Here is a 19370-nt window from a genome sequence, read left to right on the forward strand (position 1 = left end):
AGTACAGTTGCTACTACACTTCTGGTGGTGTACATGGTATTTAATACAGTGCAGCCGTAGTACAGTTGCTACTACACTTCCGGTGGTGTACACGGTATCTAATACAGTGTAGTGTGGTGTTGCAAAACAAAATATACATCATGTCCGGAAGGCCACCAAGGAGAGGCAGACGCTCATAGGCCACTAAAAGAGGGCAAGCAGGCTCTGTGTCTACAGTCAACAGTACTGGTCGTGGATATGGTGCATCCTCTGCAGGTGGCCGTGGGGCATGCTTGTCCTTTTTTTCTGCTCTGGCCGTGTTATTGAGCCAGAACATGCAAAAGAGTTGGTGGAGTGGATAACAGTCGTCCTCATCCTCTTCATCCTCTGTCACCCAGGCTCAGAGTAATTTCCCTTCCAATGCAGCTTCCAAAGCAACCTATTCCACTGGCTCCTTGTCCACAGTCACTCCTTCCGTAGCTCCACCATCATGCATGAAGGAGTCCCCAGAGCTACTGTATTCAACCACAGTGTCGGTTACATGCTGCAGGAGGATGCACAGCAAGTTGAAGCCTCCGATGTTGGTTCCCAGGTTAAGGAAGGGAGTAACGTGAGCCTAGAGAGAGGGGGTGCCACGGAAGGACAAGAAACTGGCAGTCATGTTCCCCCAACTGCAGCATACTGCTAAGTCAGTGATGAGGAGGGAGGGGATGATGAGGTCACTGACTCTACTTGGGTACCTGATAGAAGAGAAGAGGAAGAGAAGGAGGAAGAGGAGGCCCAACTCCAACAAGGCAGGATGTCCTCTAGGGGCAGTTTAAGGGCAGCCACCTTTTTGCATCACACCGCAGTGCTCCGTGGGTGTAGGGTGCTGCTGACTCCCCACTGTCTTTTAAAAGTTTGTTGGTGTGGGCCTTTTTTGACACGTATGCAGCAGATCGCACAGTTGCTGTTTGCAACCTATGTTTGAAGTGGATCAAGCGTGGCCAGAACAGCAGCCGCTTGGGCACTACATGCTTGACCAGACATATGATGACCTCCCATGCAGTCCGTTGGCAACAGCACTTGAAAGACCCACATCAAAGAAAAAGGCGAACATCTCCTTGCTCCTCATCTGGGTTCTCCAACCCCACAATACCTCCAGTCCTCTCAATAACCTGCTCTGAGAGCAATGAAGGTATAGCAAAAGGTGTCCCAAGTACTTGCAGCCAATCTGCTAGCAGTACACCACCATCTGGTTTTAGCAGGAAAATTTCCCTACCCCTGTTGTTGAACCGTAAAAAGAAATTTGGTCCCAGCCATCCACATGCTCAGCGTCTGAAGGCTAGCTTGGCCAAATTGCTAGCACTGCAACTGCTGTCTTTTTAGCTTGTAGACTCTTCCCCCTTTCGTAAATTTGTGGAATATGCTGTACCTCAGTGGCAGGTTCCAAAATGCCATTTCTTTTCACAGAAGGCCATTCGGACTCGACTTTACCGACATGTGGAAGGCAATGTTTTGGCCTCGTTGGACAGGGCGGTCATCAGTAAGGTGCATATTACTGCTGATTCATGGTACAGCAGGCATGGGCAGGGATGTTACCTTTCCTTCATGGCACACTGGGTAACTCTGCTGGCTGCTGGGAAGGATGCAGGACAAGTTTAGTGTTGTTGCAGCTTGTTCTGCCACCACGCCTCCAAAAAGCTAGTGGTGATTCTGCCACAGCCCTCTCCTCCACCCCTTCTCTTCTTCCTCTATGGCCTCTTCTGCAGATTTGTCCTCTGAACCAGCGGTGCTCTGTAAGTGTTCATGGGGCTATGCAAGCAGTCAGGCAAAAAGATGCCATGCAGTGTTTGAGTTGGTCTGCTTAGGGGACAGGAGCCACACTGGGGCAGAGATTCTGTCATCTCTGCAGGGACAGGCTCAGAGGTGGTTGACGCCACGCTAGCTTCAGCCAGGAATGGTTGTATGCGACAATGGCACCAACCTCCTCTCCGCCCTCAGACAGGGACACTTGTCCCATGTTCCATGTTTGGCACATGTCCTGAATTTGGTGGTGCAGCGGTTCTTGAGCAGGTACCCAGGCTTACAGGATCTCCTGAGGCAGGCCAAAAAAGGCTGTGGTCATTTCCGCCAGTCATACAATGCCAGTGCTCAGCTGGCTGACATTCAAAGGGAATGCAACCTGCCCACCAACCACCTCCTTTGTGACATGCCCACCAGGTGGAACTCAACGTTGGCAATGCTGCAGTGGCTGCACATGCAGCAGAGGGCCATCAATGAGTACCTGTGTGAGTATGGCACCAGGACAAGGTCAGGGGAGCTTGGCTTCTTTTCACCACACCAGTGGCTACTGATCAAGGATACATGCACTGTCCTGTCACCATTTGAGGAGGCCACAAGGATGGTGAGCAGTGACAGTGCATGCATCAGTGATACTTCCCCTCGTGTCTTCCTGTTGGAGCACACGCTTCGTGGAATAATGGACAGGGCATTTGTGGCAGAACAGCGGGTGGAAGAGGAGGACTTCCTTACCTCTCAAGGCCCCCTTTATCCAGATAGCATTCCTGTGGGCCCACCAACTACACAGGAAGAAGAGGAGGATTGTGTCAGTATGGATGTGGAGGATAACACTCGGCAGCAGTCTTCAAGGGATGGTTTTCAGTCCCCAGAAACCCATGGAGCTGTACGTAGCTGGGAGGAGGTTGTTAAGGATCATGTGATCCTTAGTGACCCAGAGGACTCAGAATCGAATGCCTCTGCAAACTTACACTGCATGGCCTCCCTGATACTGCAAAGCCTGCGAAAGGACCCTAGGATTTGTGGTATCAAGGAGAGGGATCATTACTGGCTGGCAACCCTTCTTGATCCACGTTACAAGGGTAAGGTTGCAGAACTCATCCTGCCTTCGCAGAGGGAGCAGAGGATGAAACATCTTCAGAAGGCCTTGAAGAAAGGTTTGTGCAATGCATTTCCAGACCCTGGTAGGTTAAAATTTCCTGGTGCTGGACAACATGTTGCTGAGGCTTCATTCAGTCAGAGGAAGAGCGGTGGAAAAGGTGGCCAGCTGAGCAATGCCTTTAGACAATTTTTCAGTCCTCAGCGCCAACATCTGATCGGTTCAAGCAACCATTGCCAGCGTCTGCATTACATGGTGCAGGAATATCTAGGGGCAAGATCAGACTTGGAGACCTTTCCAACAGAGCATCCACTGGGTTACTGGGTCTTGAGGATGGACCACTGGACAGAACTTGCTCAATATGCAACTGAGCTACTGGCCTGTCCTGCATCCAGCATGCTTTCTAAATGCACATTCAGTGCTGCTGGAGGGTTTGTAACAGATCATAGAGTGTGCCTGTCCACAGACTCCATTGATAGGCTCACATTCATAAAAATGAATCCGTCTTGGATCAGCAGCTATCAAGCACCTGGTGCTAATGTAACTGATTGAATTTTTTATGGATGTGAGATCCCTTGAACACTGCCTATGCTAAATGACTATCCTATTCCTCCTCAATCTTAAATAGGGATGAGCTTCGAGTTCGAGTCGAACTCATGTTCGACTCGAACATCGGCTGTTCGCCAGTTCGCCGAACAGCGAACAATTTGGGGTGTTCGCGGGAAATTCGAAAGCCGCGGAACACCCTTTAAAAGTCTATGGGAGAAATCAAAAGCGCTAATTTTAAAGGCTTATATGCATGGTATTGTCATAAAAAGTGTTTGGGGACCTGGGTCCTGCCCCAGGGGACATGGATCAATGCAAAAAAAAGTTTTAAAAATGACGTTTTTTCGGGAGCAGTGATTTTAACCACTTGACCACTAGGCACTTAAACCCCCTTCCTAACCAGACCAATTTTCAGCTTTCGGTGCTCTCACACTTTGAATGACAATTACTCAGTCATACAACACTTTACCCATATGAAATTTTTGTCCTTTTTTTCACACAAATAGAGCCTTCTTTTGGTGGTATTTAATTACCGTTGGGTTTTTTATTTTTTGCGCTATAAAAGAAAAAAGACTGAAAATTTGGTCAAAAAATGAATTTTTCTTTGTTTCTGTTATAAAATTTAGCAAATTAGTAATTTTTCATTGTAAATTTTGGCCAAAATTTATACTGCTACATATCTTTGGTAAAAATAAGTACAACTTGGTGTATATTATTTGGTCTTTGTGAATGTTAGAGAGTCCAAAAGCTATGGTGCCAATATCTGAAAATTGATCACACCTGAAGTACTGACGGCCTATCTCATTTCTTGAGACCCTAACATGCCAGAAAAGTACAAATACCTCCCAAATGACCCCTACTTGGAAAGAAGACATTCCAAGGTATTTAGAAAGATGCATGATGAGTTTTTTTGAAATTGTCATCTTTTCCCACAATTCTTTGCAAAATGAAGATTTTTTTTTTCTTTTTTTTTTTTATTGTTTATTTTACTTTATTTATTTTAGTTTGACACTTTTTACCCCCAACAAAATTTTTGATCACTTTTATTTCTATTACAAGGAATGTAAACATCCCATGTAATAGGAATATGGCATGACAGGTCCTCTTTACCGTGAGATATGGGGTCAATAAGACCTCACATCTCACCTCTAGGCTGTGCCTGAAATAAAAAAAAAAAAAACGATCTTGGCTTCGATCGTAGCGGTGAGTCGGTAGAAGCACCGGAGGGTGGCGGGAAGGGGGGGGCGTCCCCTCTCGCCTCCCATAAGAACGATCAAGCAGTGGAACAGCTGCTATGATCATTCTTATGGTGTAGGAAATCGCCGGCTAAAAAAGCTGATATCTGAATGATGCCTGTAGCTGCACCCATCATTCAGATATCCCCGCTCAAAGTCAAGGATGTCATATGACTGTGGGCGGGAACTGGTTAAAAATTGCGGGGTATTGCAGAGTATTGCGGAGTAGTGCAGGGTATATTGCTGGGTATATTGCAGAGTATTGCTGGGTATATTGCAGAGTAGTGCCGGGTATATTGCAGAGTATTGCGGAGTAGTGCAGGGTATATTGCAAGGTATATTGCTGGGTATATTGCAGAGTATTGCGGGGTATATTGCAGAGTAGTGCCGGGTATATTGCAGAGTATTGCTGTGTATATTGCAGAGTAGTGCAGGGTATATTGCAGGGTATATTGCTGGGTATATTGCAGAGTAGTGCCGGGTATATTGCAGGGTATTGTCAGGTATATTGCAGAGTAGTGCGGGGTATATTGCAGAGTATTGCGGAGTAGTGCAGGGTATATTGCAGGGTATATTGCTGGGTATATTGCAGAGTATTGCGGGGTATATTGCAGAGTAGTGCCGGGTATATTGCAGAGTATTGCTGTGTATATTGCAGAGTAGTGCAGGGTATATTGCAGGGTATATTGCCGGGTATATTGCAGAGTAGTGCCGGGTATACTGCAGAGTAGTGCCGGGTATATTGCAGAGTATTGTCAGGTATATTGCAGAGTAGTGCGGGGTATATTGCAGAGTATTGCGGGGTATATTGCAGAGTATTGCGGGGTATTATGCAGAGTATTGCGGGGTATTATGCAGAGTATTGCGGGGTATTATGCAGAGTATTGCAGGGTATTATGCAGAGTATTGCAGGGTATTATGCAGGGATGGCTGAGCATGGAGGGATGGATGGATGTGACTACAATTGTCACTGAGCACCGCTGTGGGCACTACACATGCAGCCCACAGCGGTGCTGCCATCCGATCCCTCCCCCTCTCCCTTCACACTGTACCGATCGGTACAGAGAGGGGAGGGAGGAACCGGCGTCATGAACGCCGGTCTGTTGACATGTGATCGCTCCGTCATTTGACGGAGCGATCACATGGTAAACGGCCGCGATTAGCCGGCGGTCACGGAAGTTCTCGGGTGCGCGCCCCAGGGGGCGTGCGAGAGCAGTATTCTGGGAGGACGTCCATGGACGTCCACCCAGAACTAGTCGACCGCGCTGTAGCCGTCTTTCAGCTATGGCCCGGTCGGCAAGTGGTTAATAATGCTTAAATTGAAACAATAAAAGTGTAATATTCCTTTAAATTTCATACCTGGGGGGTGTCTATAGTATGCCTGTAAAGGGGCGCATGTTTCCCATGTTTAGAACAGTCTGACAGCAAAATGACATTTCAAAAGAAAAAAAGTCATTTAAAACTACTTGCGGCTATTAATGAATTGCCGGTCCGACAATACACATAAAAGTTCATTGATAAAAACGGCATGGGAATTCCCCACAGGGGAACCCCAAACCAAAATTTAAAAAAAAGGGGGCGGGGTTACATAACGGGTGACCCCGCCCCCCTCTGACATCATGGGGAATGCCACAGGGAAGTCCCCGTCAAGTCCCTGTGCGTCAGAGGGGGGCGGGGTCACCAGGTGGCCCCCCCATTATTTAAGAACCATCAGAAGAGGAGAAGCGTCACACAGCAGGAGCCTCCCATCATGCCATCATGTATGCGGAGTGGCCCGAGGAGAAGAAAGGAAGAAGATGCCGCAGAGGAAGATGCCGGACGAGAACACCTGAGGAAGAACCAGAAGAAGAAGAAGATGGAGGAAGAAACCGAAGGAAGATAGAAGATAGAAGAAAGAAGATAGAAGATAGAAGAAAGAAGAAGCATTTAAATAAAGGAATTTGTCAAAAACTGTCTCTTGTCATTTTTAACATTTTTGACACTTTTTTTGTGAAATGGTAGGGGCACTTTTGTACCCCCTTACCATTTCACACGGGGGGGAGGGCCGTGATCTGGGGGTCCCCTTGTTAAAGGGGGCTTCCAGATTCCGATAAGCCCCCCCGCCTGCAGACCCCCACAACCACCGAGGCTAGGGTTGTGGGGATGAGGCCCTCATCAACATGGGGACAAGGTGTTTTGGGGGGCTACCCAAAGCACCCTCCCAATGTTGAGGGCATGTGGCCTGGTACGTTTCAGGCGGGGGGGCTCTCTCGTCCCCCCCTCTTTTCCTGCGGCCTGCCAGGTTGCATGCTCGGATAAGGGTCTGGTATGGATTTTTGGGGGGACCCCATGCCATTTTTTTGTTTAATTTTTTCGCAGGGTTCCCCTTAAAATCCATATCAGACCTGAAGGGTCTGGTATAGATTTTGAGGGAGACCCCACACCATTTTTAAAAAAAAAATTTGGCCGGGGTTCCCCTTAATACCCATACCAGACTTGAAGGGCCTGAAGGGTCTGGTATGGAATTTAGGGGGACCCCCACCTTCATTTTTTTAAATTTTGGTTCAGGGTTCCCCTGTGGGGAATCCCCATGCCATTTTTATCAATGAATTTTATGTGTATTGTTGGACCGGCAATTCATTAATAGCCACAAGTAGTTTTAAATGACTTTTTTTCCTTTGAAATGTCATTTTGCTGTCAGACTGTTCTAAACACGGGAAACATGCGCCCCTTTACAGGCATACTATAGATACCCCCCAGGTACGAAATTTAAAGGAATATTACACTTTTATTGTTTCACTTTAAGCATTATTAAAATCACTGCTCCCGAAAAAACTGCCGTTTTTAAAACTTTTTTTGCATTGATCCATGTCCCCCGGGGCAGGACCCAGGTCCCCAAACACTTCTTATGACAATAACTTGCATATAAGCCTTTAAAATTAGCACTTTTGATTATTCATGTTCGTGTCCCATAGACTTTAACGGTGTTAGTGTGTTCAAACCAATATTTTGCCTGTTCGCAAGTTCTGGTGCGAACCGAACAGTGGGGTGTTCGGCTCATCCCTAATCTTGATGATACTAGCTTCCAACAATATTTTTGGTTTAGGGCACCACCACCACTGCCTAAGGCCCAATTTTTCTGCCCCTGTTTAACAGGGGCATGTAATTACAATTTTTGATATAATATTTTACAGCAGGGCCCATTCTTGTGCCCAACAAGAGTATCTGTGAGGGGTTACATTGTTATGACACCACCACCACCACCCAAGGCCCAATTTTTCTGCTCCTGTTTAACAGGGGCATGTAAATACAATTTTTGATCTAATTTCACAGCAGGGCCCGTTCCTGCACCCAACAAGAGTATCTGTGTGGACTTACAGTGTTGTGGCATGACCACCACCACCAAAGGCCCAATTTTTCTGCCACTGTTTAACAGGGGCATGTAATTGCAATTCTTGATATAATATTTCACAGCAGGGCCCATTCCTGTGCCCAAAAAGAGTATCTGTGAGGGCTTACAGTGTTGTGGCACCACCACCACCAAAGGCTCAATTTTTCTGCCCCTGTTTAACAAGGGCATGTAATTACAATTTTTGATCTAATACTTCACAGGAGGGCTCATTTCTTAGCCCACCAAGAGTAACTGTGAGAGCTTACAGTGTTGTGACACCACCACCACCACCACAAAAGACCTAATTTTTCTGCCCCTGTTTAACAGGGTCATGTAATTACAATTTTTGATATAATATTTCACAGCAGGACCCGTTCCTGTGCCCAAATGTTTTGCCTGTTCGCAAGTTCTGGTGCGAACCGAACAGGGGGGTGTTCAGCTCATCCCTAATCTTGATGATGCTAGCTTCCAACAATATTTTTGGTTTAGGGCACCACCACCACCGCCTAAGGCCCAATTTTTCTGCCCTTGGTTAACAGGGGCATGTAATTACAATTTTTGATCTAATTTCACAGCAGGGCCCGTTCCTGCACCCAACAAGAGTATCTGTGTGGACTTACAGTGTTGTGGCATGACCACCACCAACAAAGGCCCAATTTTTCTGCCCCTGTTTAACGGGGGCATGTAATTACAATTTTTGATCTAATATATCACAGCAGGTACCGTTCCTGTGCCCAGCAAGACTATCTATGAGGGGTTACAGTGTTGTGGCACCACCACCCAAGGCCAAATTTTTCTGCCCCTGTTTAACAGGGGCATGTAATTGCAATTTTTGATCTAATATTTCACAGCAGGGCCCGTTTCTGTGCCCACCAAGAGTAACTGTGAGGGCTTACAGTGTTGTGGCACCACCACTACAAAAGGCCTAATTTTTCTGCCCCTGCTTAACAGGGTCATGTAATTACAATTTTTGATATAATATTTCACAGCAGGGCCCGTTCCTGTGCCCAAATGTTTTGCCTGTTCGCAAGTTCTGGTGCGAACCGAACAGGGGGGGTGTTCGGCTCATCCCTAATCTTGATGATGCTAGCTTCCAACAATATTTTTGGTTTAGGGCATCACCACCACCGCCTAAGGCCCAATTTTTCTGCCCCTGTTTAACAGGGGCATGTAATTACAATTTTTGATCTAATATTTCACAGCAGGGCCCATTCTTGGGCCCAACAAGAGTATCTGTGAGGGGTTACATTGTTATGACACCACCACCCAAGGCCCAATTTTTCTGCTCCTGTTTAACAGGGCATGTAATTACAATTTTAGATCTAATATTTCACAGCAGGGCCCGTTTCTGTGCTCACCAAGAGTAACTGTGAGGGCTTACAGTGTTGTGGCACCACCACCACCACCCAAGGCCTAATTTTTCTGCTCCTGTTTAACAGGGTCATGTAATTACAATTTTTGATCTAATATTTCACAGCAGGGCCCGTTCCTGCGTCCAACAAGAGTATCTGTGAGGGGTTACAGTGTTGTGGCACCATCACCACCACCACCCAAGGCTCGATTTTTCTGCCCCTGTTTAACAGGGGCATGTAATTACAATTGTTGATCTAATATTTCACAGCAGGGCCTGTTCCTGCACCCAACAAGAGTAACTGGGAGTGTTGTGGCACCACCACCACCAATGGCCCAATTTCTTTATCATACATCACGGGACACAGAGCCACAGTAATTACTATATGGGTTATATAGGCACCTTTAGGTGATGGACACTGGCACACCTTAGACAGGAAGTTTAGTTCCCTATATAACCCCTCCCCTTACTGACTGTGGGTACCTCAGTTTTTTCACCAATGTCTTAGGTGTTGGTCACGAGTAAAGATGTGCTGGGCTGAGCTCCACTGGAATTTTCCTTTGCTGGGGCAAGCTATGCAACCGGATCCATTTAAAGTGTCTTTTGCAGGCCGAAATTAATGGTACCCGGGCCTCGTGTCCAAATGAGGTTTTTCCTGTAACACTTCTCTTTTTAGAGAGCTGGACCCCGGGATCCAGTGCTTGGTTTTTACAGACATATTTCCTGGCGGGGTGCTTTACGGGTCCAAGGGTGTGGAACCCCCGATAAAAGGGGCCCCGGTCCTTGAAAGTTTTTTAAATGGAGCCCACCGTGAGGGGTAAAGATTTATTCTGTCTGGTTTACCACAAAACCCTGCAGCTGGATAAGGTAAGTGGAGATTCCTAAGGAATTTTTCTAATTCTTATGGGGTTTCTCCTTTAAGTAAATGTTATCATGCTTAAAGTCGCCACCGGGGGCTGTCAAGTGCACGTACCTGTTCCATGCTTGTCAGTCTCACTCTATGTCAGTACAAGCTGCATGCTTCTTTCAGTCCCAAGCCTCAGGTAAGATGTTGGAAGGGGGCTTTTCTTTTAGACATCCCCTACCTGGACTGAGGTATTTCTTTCACTACAAGAGGCTGAGGAAGGGCGGACAAGTCGGCGGTATGCCACGCTGCTGCCGCCCCCACCGCCATAGCATGGCAGTTTTCTTCCGGCAGCTCTCCTCCTCTCCTCCACCCCAGCCCCCCTACATGCTGATTGGATCAGGGCCCCGCTGCCGTGGCTAAGCAGTGTTTTTTGAAAAGAGTGAGGGGGGGGCGCAGTGATAAGTCGGAGGGAGGGGGGACTTAGCGCGGCATCAGCGTGCTTCAACTTTCACAATGCAGGGCTTTATGTAGGCTATAAATACATCTTTTGCAGGTGCATTCAGCTGATGGAGGAACACAGAGCAGACGGGGGCATGTCAGTGTTGGTCACACAGGCATTCCCAGGGCACGTTTACTTAAAGCGGGGTTCCACCCAAATTTTGAACAATATCTGTATGTATTCTCTTCCTTGCCTAGATGCTGACATGCCGTTTAAAAAAATTTAAATCGCCGTAATTACCTTATTTTTCTATTCTTCTTTGCACTTCCTGGTTCTCCTCCCGTGGGAGTAGGCATGTTTCTAGCCTCTCCCAGACTCCTGGGAGCTAGTCTCAGGCTTCCCAGGATGCCACTGAGCATGTGCGGGAACGAGCGGTGAATGCTGGGAGCACAGCATTCACCACATCCAGGAAATAAATGCTTGTGGGCTTCAAATGCCCACAATGAAGATGGAAACTGCCTACAGTGAATAATATAAGTTATTCTTTCCGACGAAATCTGACACAGGCGGACATATTACACACAATATGTGAGTATGTAATGCTGAGAAGAAAAGTTTGTGAATGAACTAAAAAAAAAAAAAAACGATAGATAGGTGGACCCCCGCTTTAAGCATCAGCCTGAGCCTTGATAGCAGCAGCAGTTGCTGAACTATTTGCTCAGCAGTGGGTGCATTTTCTGGTAGTACCTCTGCATTTGTGCTTAGCACTATGGGCAGAAGGGGAGGTACAAATACCCCAAAAAAAGGGTCTCAAAGGGATCTCCCTCAGGCTTTGAGGACTCTCCCTCTGCAAAGCCATCCTCCCCTGAAAGGCCTAGGGAGGCTGGTCAGAGCTAGTCATTGGGGTTGTCAGGGGTTGCAACTGCTTCTGGCATTTCAGCCCCTGTATATATTACTGTGGAGATTTTCTCCTCAGCCATGATTGGATTGGGGGAAAGATTAACCGCTTTAATCGCATCTTTACAGAGTGGAAGAAAATGCATTAGGTCCCCTTCTACCACTCAGGACCCTCAAACAGAGGAGCGGTGGGAGGGAGAAGATGATTCCCCCTCAGTGGACCGTGAAGAGGTTGATAACTCTTCTAAAGGAATCAAGTGGGGAAGGACCTTCTTCAGCTTCACGGGCTGAGAAATTGCTGGTGCAATCTCAATCTTACTGAAATGGTCCACTCCACATTTAAGCTACCCTTAACTGAGTTGGTTGAAAAGACCACTTCTTGTTTGGATTCACTGAAGCCTCCCCAAGCTTTGTGTGCCTTTCCTGTCCATTCATTGCTGGAAAAGCTTATGTATTCTGAGTGGGATTATCCAGATAAGCATTTCTTCCCTCCTAAAAAGTTTTCAACACTTTATCCTATGGAGGAAAGGTTTACAAAGATGTGGGGTATACCAGCAATTGACGCTGCCATATCTTCTGTGAATAAAAGTTCGACTTGTCCTGTTGACAATAAATGCTTAGGGATCCAACCGATAAAAAATTGGAATTCCTGTTAAAAAACATTTTTTCTTTGGCAGGTTCAGTAGCTCAACCTGCAGTGGTGGCAATTAGGGTATGTCAATCCTTGAGAGACCACTTGAAACAGCTGCTCAAGTTTTTCCCTGAACAGCAGGCCCAGGATTTAGCTGAGCTGCCAGGGGCTTTGTGTTTTGCAATTGACGCAATCAGAGATTCTATTCTTCAGACTTCTCGCCTTAAGCTTGGGTTGGTGCATATGCGTAGAATCTTATGGTTGAAAAATTTGTCAGCCGAAGCGCTATGCAAAAAGCTCCTGGCTGGGTTTCCCTTTCGCGGTGAAAGGCTGTTTGGGGAAGATTTGGACAAGTATATCCAAAAGATATCAAGTGGGAAAAGTTCCCTTTTGTCAGTTAAGAAAAGGCGTAAAAGTCCCTCATTTAAATGGGCTCTTTCTCCAGTGCCGGGGACATCGGCCTCTAGGCAGTCGCATCAGCCACTGCCAGGTTCAAGAGGTAAACCTCAGGGTCAACCTTAGGGACAAAAGAAGTCCTGGGGAAGGAAACCTACAAGACAGAACACTAAAGCCTCTTTATAAAAGTGATCATGGTGGTCCCCATGGAAGAGCAGGGGTTGGGGTTTTATTCAAACCTTTTCACGGTGCCAAAACCAAAGGGAGATGTCAGACCCATTCTAGATCTCAAAGATCTAAACCGATTCCTGAAAATCCACTCTTTTCGCATGGAATAAATCTGATCAGTAGTCTCCATTCTACAAGGACGAGAACTTCTGGCGTCAATCGACATCAAGGATGCATACCTGCTTGTACCTATTTTCCCCGCTCATCAGAAATATCTGCGTTTCGAAATAGAAAAACTTCATTTTCAGTTTGTAGCTCTGTTTTTTGGTCTAGCTACCGCACCCCAGGTGTTTACAAAACTTTTGACCCTTCCGCTGGCCAGATTAAGGTCCTGCTCTTGATCGACCGGTTGGTAGCCCGCTTAGACCAAAGCAGGGTCACCACAGTCAACTACCTGGAATACCTAGGTTGGGTCTTCAACCTAGAGAAATCTTCTTTAAAGCCAGTAAGAAGACTAGAGTACTTGGGTCTGGTTATAGATACAGCCCAGAAGAGGGTGTTTTTACCCCGGGCAAAGATCAGCGCCATAAAAGAGCTGGTTCAGGTGGTCAGGATGAAGAAGGGTCCTTCTATTCACCTTTGCATGAGGATGTTGGAAAGATGGTGGCTTCATTCGAAGCGGTTCCCTATGCTCAGTTTCATTTGAGACTGCCGCAAAACAGTATCCTGTCTGCCTGGAACAATAAGGTCCAGGCGCTAGATTTTCTGATGCGTTTGTCGCCAAAAGTGCGCCAGAGCCTCAGTTGGTGGAGGATATCTGAGAATCTGCGGAAGGGGAAATCCTTCTTACCAGTTACCTGGAAGGTGGTAACAACAGATGCCAGCCTTTTGGGTTGGGGAGCAGTCCTGGAAGAGGTGACTGTCCAAGGGAAATGGTCCAGAACCGAAAGGACTTTGCCCATCAACATTCTAGTGATTCGGGCAGCGTACCTAGCCCTAAAAGCATGGACATTCAGGTTGTGGAATTGTCCTGTCAGGATTCATATTCATATTCATATTCAGTGGCTTATATCAATCACCAAGAGGGCACCAGAAGTCATGCAGCCCAGGGAGAAGTAAACGATATCCTAACCTGGGCAGAAAAGCATGTGCCGTGCATTTCGGCAATCTTCATTCCAGTGGTAGACAATTTGCAGGTGGACTACTTAAGTCAGCAGCAGTTGTTTCCAGGGGAATAGTCTCTTCATCCCGACTTCCTGGCTATATGCCAAAGATGGGGGATCCCGGACATAGATCCGTTTGCGTCCAGGTTCAACAACAAAGTTGACAACTTTGTATCAAGAACTAGGGATCCGCTCGCATACAGAACAGATGCGTTGGTGACCCCGTGGGATCAGTTCTCAATGATTTATGCATTCCCTCCTATATTGCTGCTACCCTGACTTCTTCACAGGATCAAGCAAGAAAGGAAGTCAGTAGTGCTTGTGGCCCCAGCATGGGCCAGAAGATCTTGGTATGCAGAGATCATAAAATTGGCGGTAGGGGCCCCATGGACCCTACTACCATGTCCAGACCTGCTATCGCAGGGACCAGTGTTCCATCCTACCTTACAAATGCTAAATTTAATGGTTTGGCTATTGAAATCCACATTCTAAAGAATCGTTGGGTTTCAGGCTCAGTGATATCATTGATTAATGCAAGGAAGCCAGCTTCCAGTGTCATTTATTATAGAGTCTGGAAGGCATATGTTTCCTGATGTGAATCCAGGGGTTGGCATCCTAGAAAATATGTTATAGGTAGAATCCTTGCCTTTCTGCAAATGGGGTTAGAGATGAAGCTGGCCTGGAGTACTGTCAAAGGCCAGGTCTTGACCTTATCGGTATTGTTTCAACGACCACTTGCTTCGCATTCTTTGGTCCGTAGCTTTATACAGGGGGTAACGTGGCTTAATCTAACAGTTAGGTCACCCCTGAAACCTTGGGACTTGAATAGGGATGGGCCAAACACCCCCCCATTAGGTTTGCACCAGAACATGTGACGTTAAAGTCTATGGGACACGAACATGAAAAATCAAAAGTGCTAATTTTAAAGGCTTATATGCATGGTATTGTCTAAAAAAGTGTTTGGGGACCTACATGGGGGGGTGTCTATAGTATGCCTGTAAAGGGGCACATGTTTCCCGTGTTTAGAACAGTCTGATAGCAAAATTACATTTCTAAAGGAAAAAAAGTAGTTTAAAACTACTCGCGGCTATAATGAATTGTCGGTCCGGCAATACACATAAAAGTTTATTGATAAAAACAGCATGGGATTCCCCCACAGGGGAACCCCGAACCAAAATTTTAAAAAATGCGTGGGGGTGCCCCCAAGTTCCATACCAGGCCCTTCAGGTCTGGTATGGATTTTAAGGGAAACCCCACGGCAAAATTAAAAAAAAATGGCGTGGGGTCCCCCCAAAAATCCATACCAGACCCTTATCCAAACACGCAACCTGGCAGGCCGCAGAAAAGAGGAGGGACGAGAGAGCGCCCCCCTCCTGAACCGTACCAGGCCACATGCCCTCAACATTGGGAGGGTGCTTTGGGGTAGCCCCCCAAAGCACCTTGTCCCCATGTTGATGGGGAGAAGGGCCTCATCCCCACAACCCTTGCCCAGTGGTTGTTGGGGTGGGGGGCTTATCAGAATCTGGAAGCCCCCTTTAACAAGGGGACCCCCAGATCCCGGCCCCCTCGTGTGAATTGGTAATGGGGTACAAATGTACCCCTACCATTTCACAAAAAAGTGTCAAGAATGCTAAAAAAAGACAATAAATGGTTTTTGATAATTCCTTTATTAATGTCTTCTTCTTTCCCCGCTTCTTCTTCCATCTTCTTCTGGTCTTCCTTCAGTGTTCTTCTTCTTCCTCCATCTTGTTCTTCCCCCGCTTCTTCCTCTATCTTCCTTGGCTTCTTCCTCCGGTCTTTTCATCCGGCATCTTCCTCCAGCTCCTTCTTCTCCGGTTCATCCACCGATCCGCCTCAATGGGAGTCTCCCACTGTGTGACGCTTCTGTTCAGGTGACAGCTCTTATATAACAGAGGGCGGGGCCACACGGTGACCCCACCCCCCTTTGGCACATGGGGACTTCCCTATGGCTTTCCCCGTGTTGTCAGAGGGGGCGGGGTCACCCGCTTACATAAACCCCCACAACCACCGGACAACCACCGGGCAAAGGTTGTGGGGATGAGGACCTTCTCCTCCTCAACATGGGGACAAGGTGCTTTGGGGGGGCCTGGTACGGTTCAGGGGGGCGCTCTCTCATCCCCCCTGTTTTCCTGTGGCCTGCCAGGTTGCATGCTCAGATAAGGGTCTAGTATGGATTTTTGGGGGGACCCCAAATCATTTTTTTTATTTTGGCGCGGGGTTCCCCTTAAAATCCATACCAGACCTGAAGGGTCAAATATTTTTATTGATAATTAACAAGCATCTGTTACAAGCATTTCAGTACAAGGTATTGCAAGTACATAAAACAATGTGCATCTCGACAAAACAATATAACGGTGGTATAATACAATAAAGGTTTCAGTAAATAAGCACTCTGTCAGATAACACAGGGTCCAATACTAGCCAAAAATGTAAACATTATGCGGGAACAAGGTCCCTAATTTAGCTAAAGTGGGCTACTGGAGGCTATACTTTAGGAGTCAGGCATAAGAGCAGCCGAGACCATCTCCAGAAACAGAGTACAACACCAATAGTTATTGAAGGTGAAAAAAAAGGGGGGGAGAGGGGGAGAAAAGAGAGCAGGGTGGAGGAGATCAGAAAAGAAGGAATGAGGAATAGCTGAGTGGGGGGGATAGGTCGGTCAGGCCACACGGGCACAGGTACAATTTCAAAAATCATTGATGGTATTTATAACGATCTCAGGGTTCTAAAAGGCATTTGTCTATATCAGTGGGCAAAAAATGCTCTATCCAAGGTTGCCAGGTTTTAAAGTGCTGGGGGACCTTATCTAGGATTGTCGCTTCAATTTTGCTATGTATCATTGCCTGGGTGATCCTGTTTTTCAGTTCAGTTATATTGAGTGTGGGTGTCTTCCAGGCCTTAGCAAACGTTTGCTTGGCTGCAGAGAATAGGTGAAGGAGGAGGCAAAGTTGTGCTCTGGTGTAGTCTTGCGGAATAAAGTTGAGTAGGGCTATAGTTGGGTTAGGGTCTAAGGTAATTTGGTGGAGAGTAGAGGCCATTTGGAATATAGTCACCCAGAAACGCTGCACAAGTGGACATGTCCACCAGATGTGCATGTGCGTTCCTCTGTCCTTACAACCCCTAAAACAATTCGGGGGATATTCGGGCAGAAATTTAGCGATTCTGGTTGGAACTAGATACCATCGCATTAGCACTTTATAGTTTGCTTCTGAGGCAACAACATTTTGGGATGAGTTTTTTGTGTTAGTCCAAATGGTCGTCCAGTCTTCCGCCTCTAGATTAATGTTTAAGTCTCTAGACCATCGCTGAGCATAGGTGGGGAGGGTTGAGGGTGGCGATGTGAGATGGGTATAAAGGCGAGAAATAATACCTGGAGCATGTGGGTCCGAGTCGCACATATTCTCAAGTTCAGTTAGAGTATCTAGTCCAGAGCTAAACCTTCTAGTCGTTTGAGCGAAGTGTACAATTTGACGGTAACAGAAGCACTCTGTGTGGTAGATGTGCTTGCAATTGAATAGCTGGAAACGATTTTAAAGTATCGCCATTAATTAAGTCACATATGCGAGTCAGACCCGCCTGGGCCCAGGCTTGGAATGAGGCTGGTTCTGGGTAGAAAAGAGGGTGACCAAGAAAGGATAAGAGTGGAGAGTGTGGAGAGATCAATTTGAAGGGGATCCTTAACCTATCCCAGAGTTTAAGGGTGTGTTGCATTACTGGGTTGGTTATAGGGCCTCGTGCTGCAGGGGGTAGCCATAGCAAGTTGGTTACAGTGTTTGGGTGAAGATCAATGGCTTTGAGACTAACCCAGAGAGCTGTTTCAGACCTAGAATGGTATAGTATGGACTGGGCCAGTCGGGCCGCGTGGTAGTAATGTAGAAAGTAAGACCGGCCTAGCAACTCTGGGTTTAGTGGGGCCCCAAATATACTTAAAGACTCGGTTTTGTACGATCCTATGGTAGTAAGGGGGGATCGCAATCGGGAGTACTCTATATAGATACAGTAATTTTGGCAACAAAGACATTTTCACAGCTGCAACACGTCCAAGCCAGGAGACACATAAAGGCTGCCAAGAGTTAAGTAGAGAAGATAGTTGGGTTAGCATTGGGAGATAATTAGATTGGAACAGGCTCGACGGGTCACTGGTCAATTTAATTCCCAGGTAGGGTATTGATGAGGAGGACCAGTGAAAAGGGAAGTTTTGGTGAAGCAGCTCGAGATCAGCCTGTGCAAGAGACACATTGAGGGCTTTTGATTTCATTTGGTTAACTTCCAACCCGGAGACCAAAGCAAACTTATCTAAGATGTTCATAAGGTTAGGTAGGGTAGTGTGTGGTGACGTAACAAACAATAGTTCGTCATCGGCAAAGAGACACAATTTGTGTGTGGTTGAAGCTGCCTCTAAACCTCGGATATCAGGGTTTGCTCTGATCAGGGCCCCTAAGGGTTCGATCACGAGAGCAAAAAGTAGGGGAGATAGGGGACAGCCTTGTCTTGTTCCTTGTGAGATGGGGAAGGGTTCTGAACGAAACCCAGAGTATTGTACGTAGGGCACCGACCCAACCAAGGGAATGTGGGCCGAAGCCCCAGCGTTGGAGGATGTAAAACAGGTAGGGCCAGGAGACTGTGCCGAAAGCCTTCCTTATATCTAGGGAGAGGAGATGCATTGGTATTTTGCGAGAGCGGGCTAAGTGTTGCAGAAGAACTACACGTCGAACATTATCACTGGCTTGCCGTTTCGGTATAAAACCTACTTGGTCTTTATGTATCCATCCTCCAATAATCGGATTAAGGTGTAGAGCTAAAATTTTGGCCAGGATCTTTATATCCACATTTAAAAGAGATATTGGTCTATAATTAGACCACAATGTATTATCAGTATTTGGTTTCGGGATCATAGATATGAGCGCCGTCAATGTGTCTCAACCAAAGGAGTGCTGTCTGAGCAAAGCGTTAAAAGTATTAGTGAGGAGGGGGCTAGCTCGGTTGCAAATTTTTTATAATAGAGACTGGGGCGTTTGTGGGGTTTAAGTGTCTTGATGGCTGATATAACTTCCTCGACTGTGATCGTACTTTCCATAGACTCACGATTGGCGTCTGATAGTGTAGGGATTGGCAGGTTATGAAAAAGCTTCTCTGCTTGCCGCAAAGGAAATGCAGCTTTTGTCTCATATAGGTTCGCCAACTGTTTACGGAACTCTGAGAGTACCTTGATCGGGTTACTAGTAACCGTATCTTTAGTCAATCTAAGTCTAATGGGAACACGAACACGATCCGGCCTATGAAGGCGTAAAGCCAGGAAGGTATCTGGTTTATTAGCTTTGGTGTAAATTGTGTGATTGGATTTACGAATAGCTTTATCAGCCGATTCAGCTAGAAGCAGATCTAGTTCAAGTTTAGTTTTTTCCAAAATTATTTTATGTGTTTCGTTAGGAGAGGATTGAAATTGGAG

The sequence above is a fragment of the Aquarana catesbeiana genome, linkage group LG06, assembly GCF_042186555.1.
Source record: "Aquarana catesbeiana isolate 2022-GZ linkage group LG06, ASM4218655v1, whole genome shotgun sequence".
Lineage (NCBI taxonomy): Eukaryota > Metazoa > Chordata > Amphibia > Anura > Ranidae > Aquarana > Aquarana catesbeiana.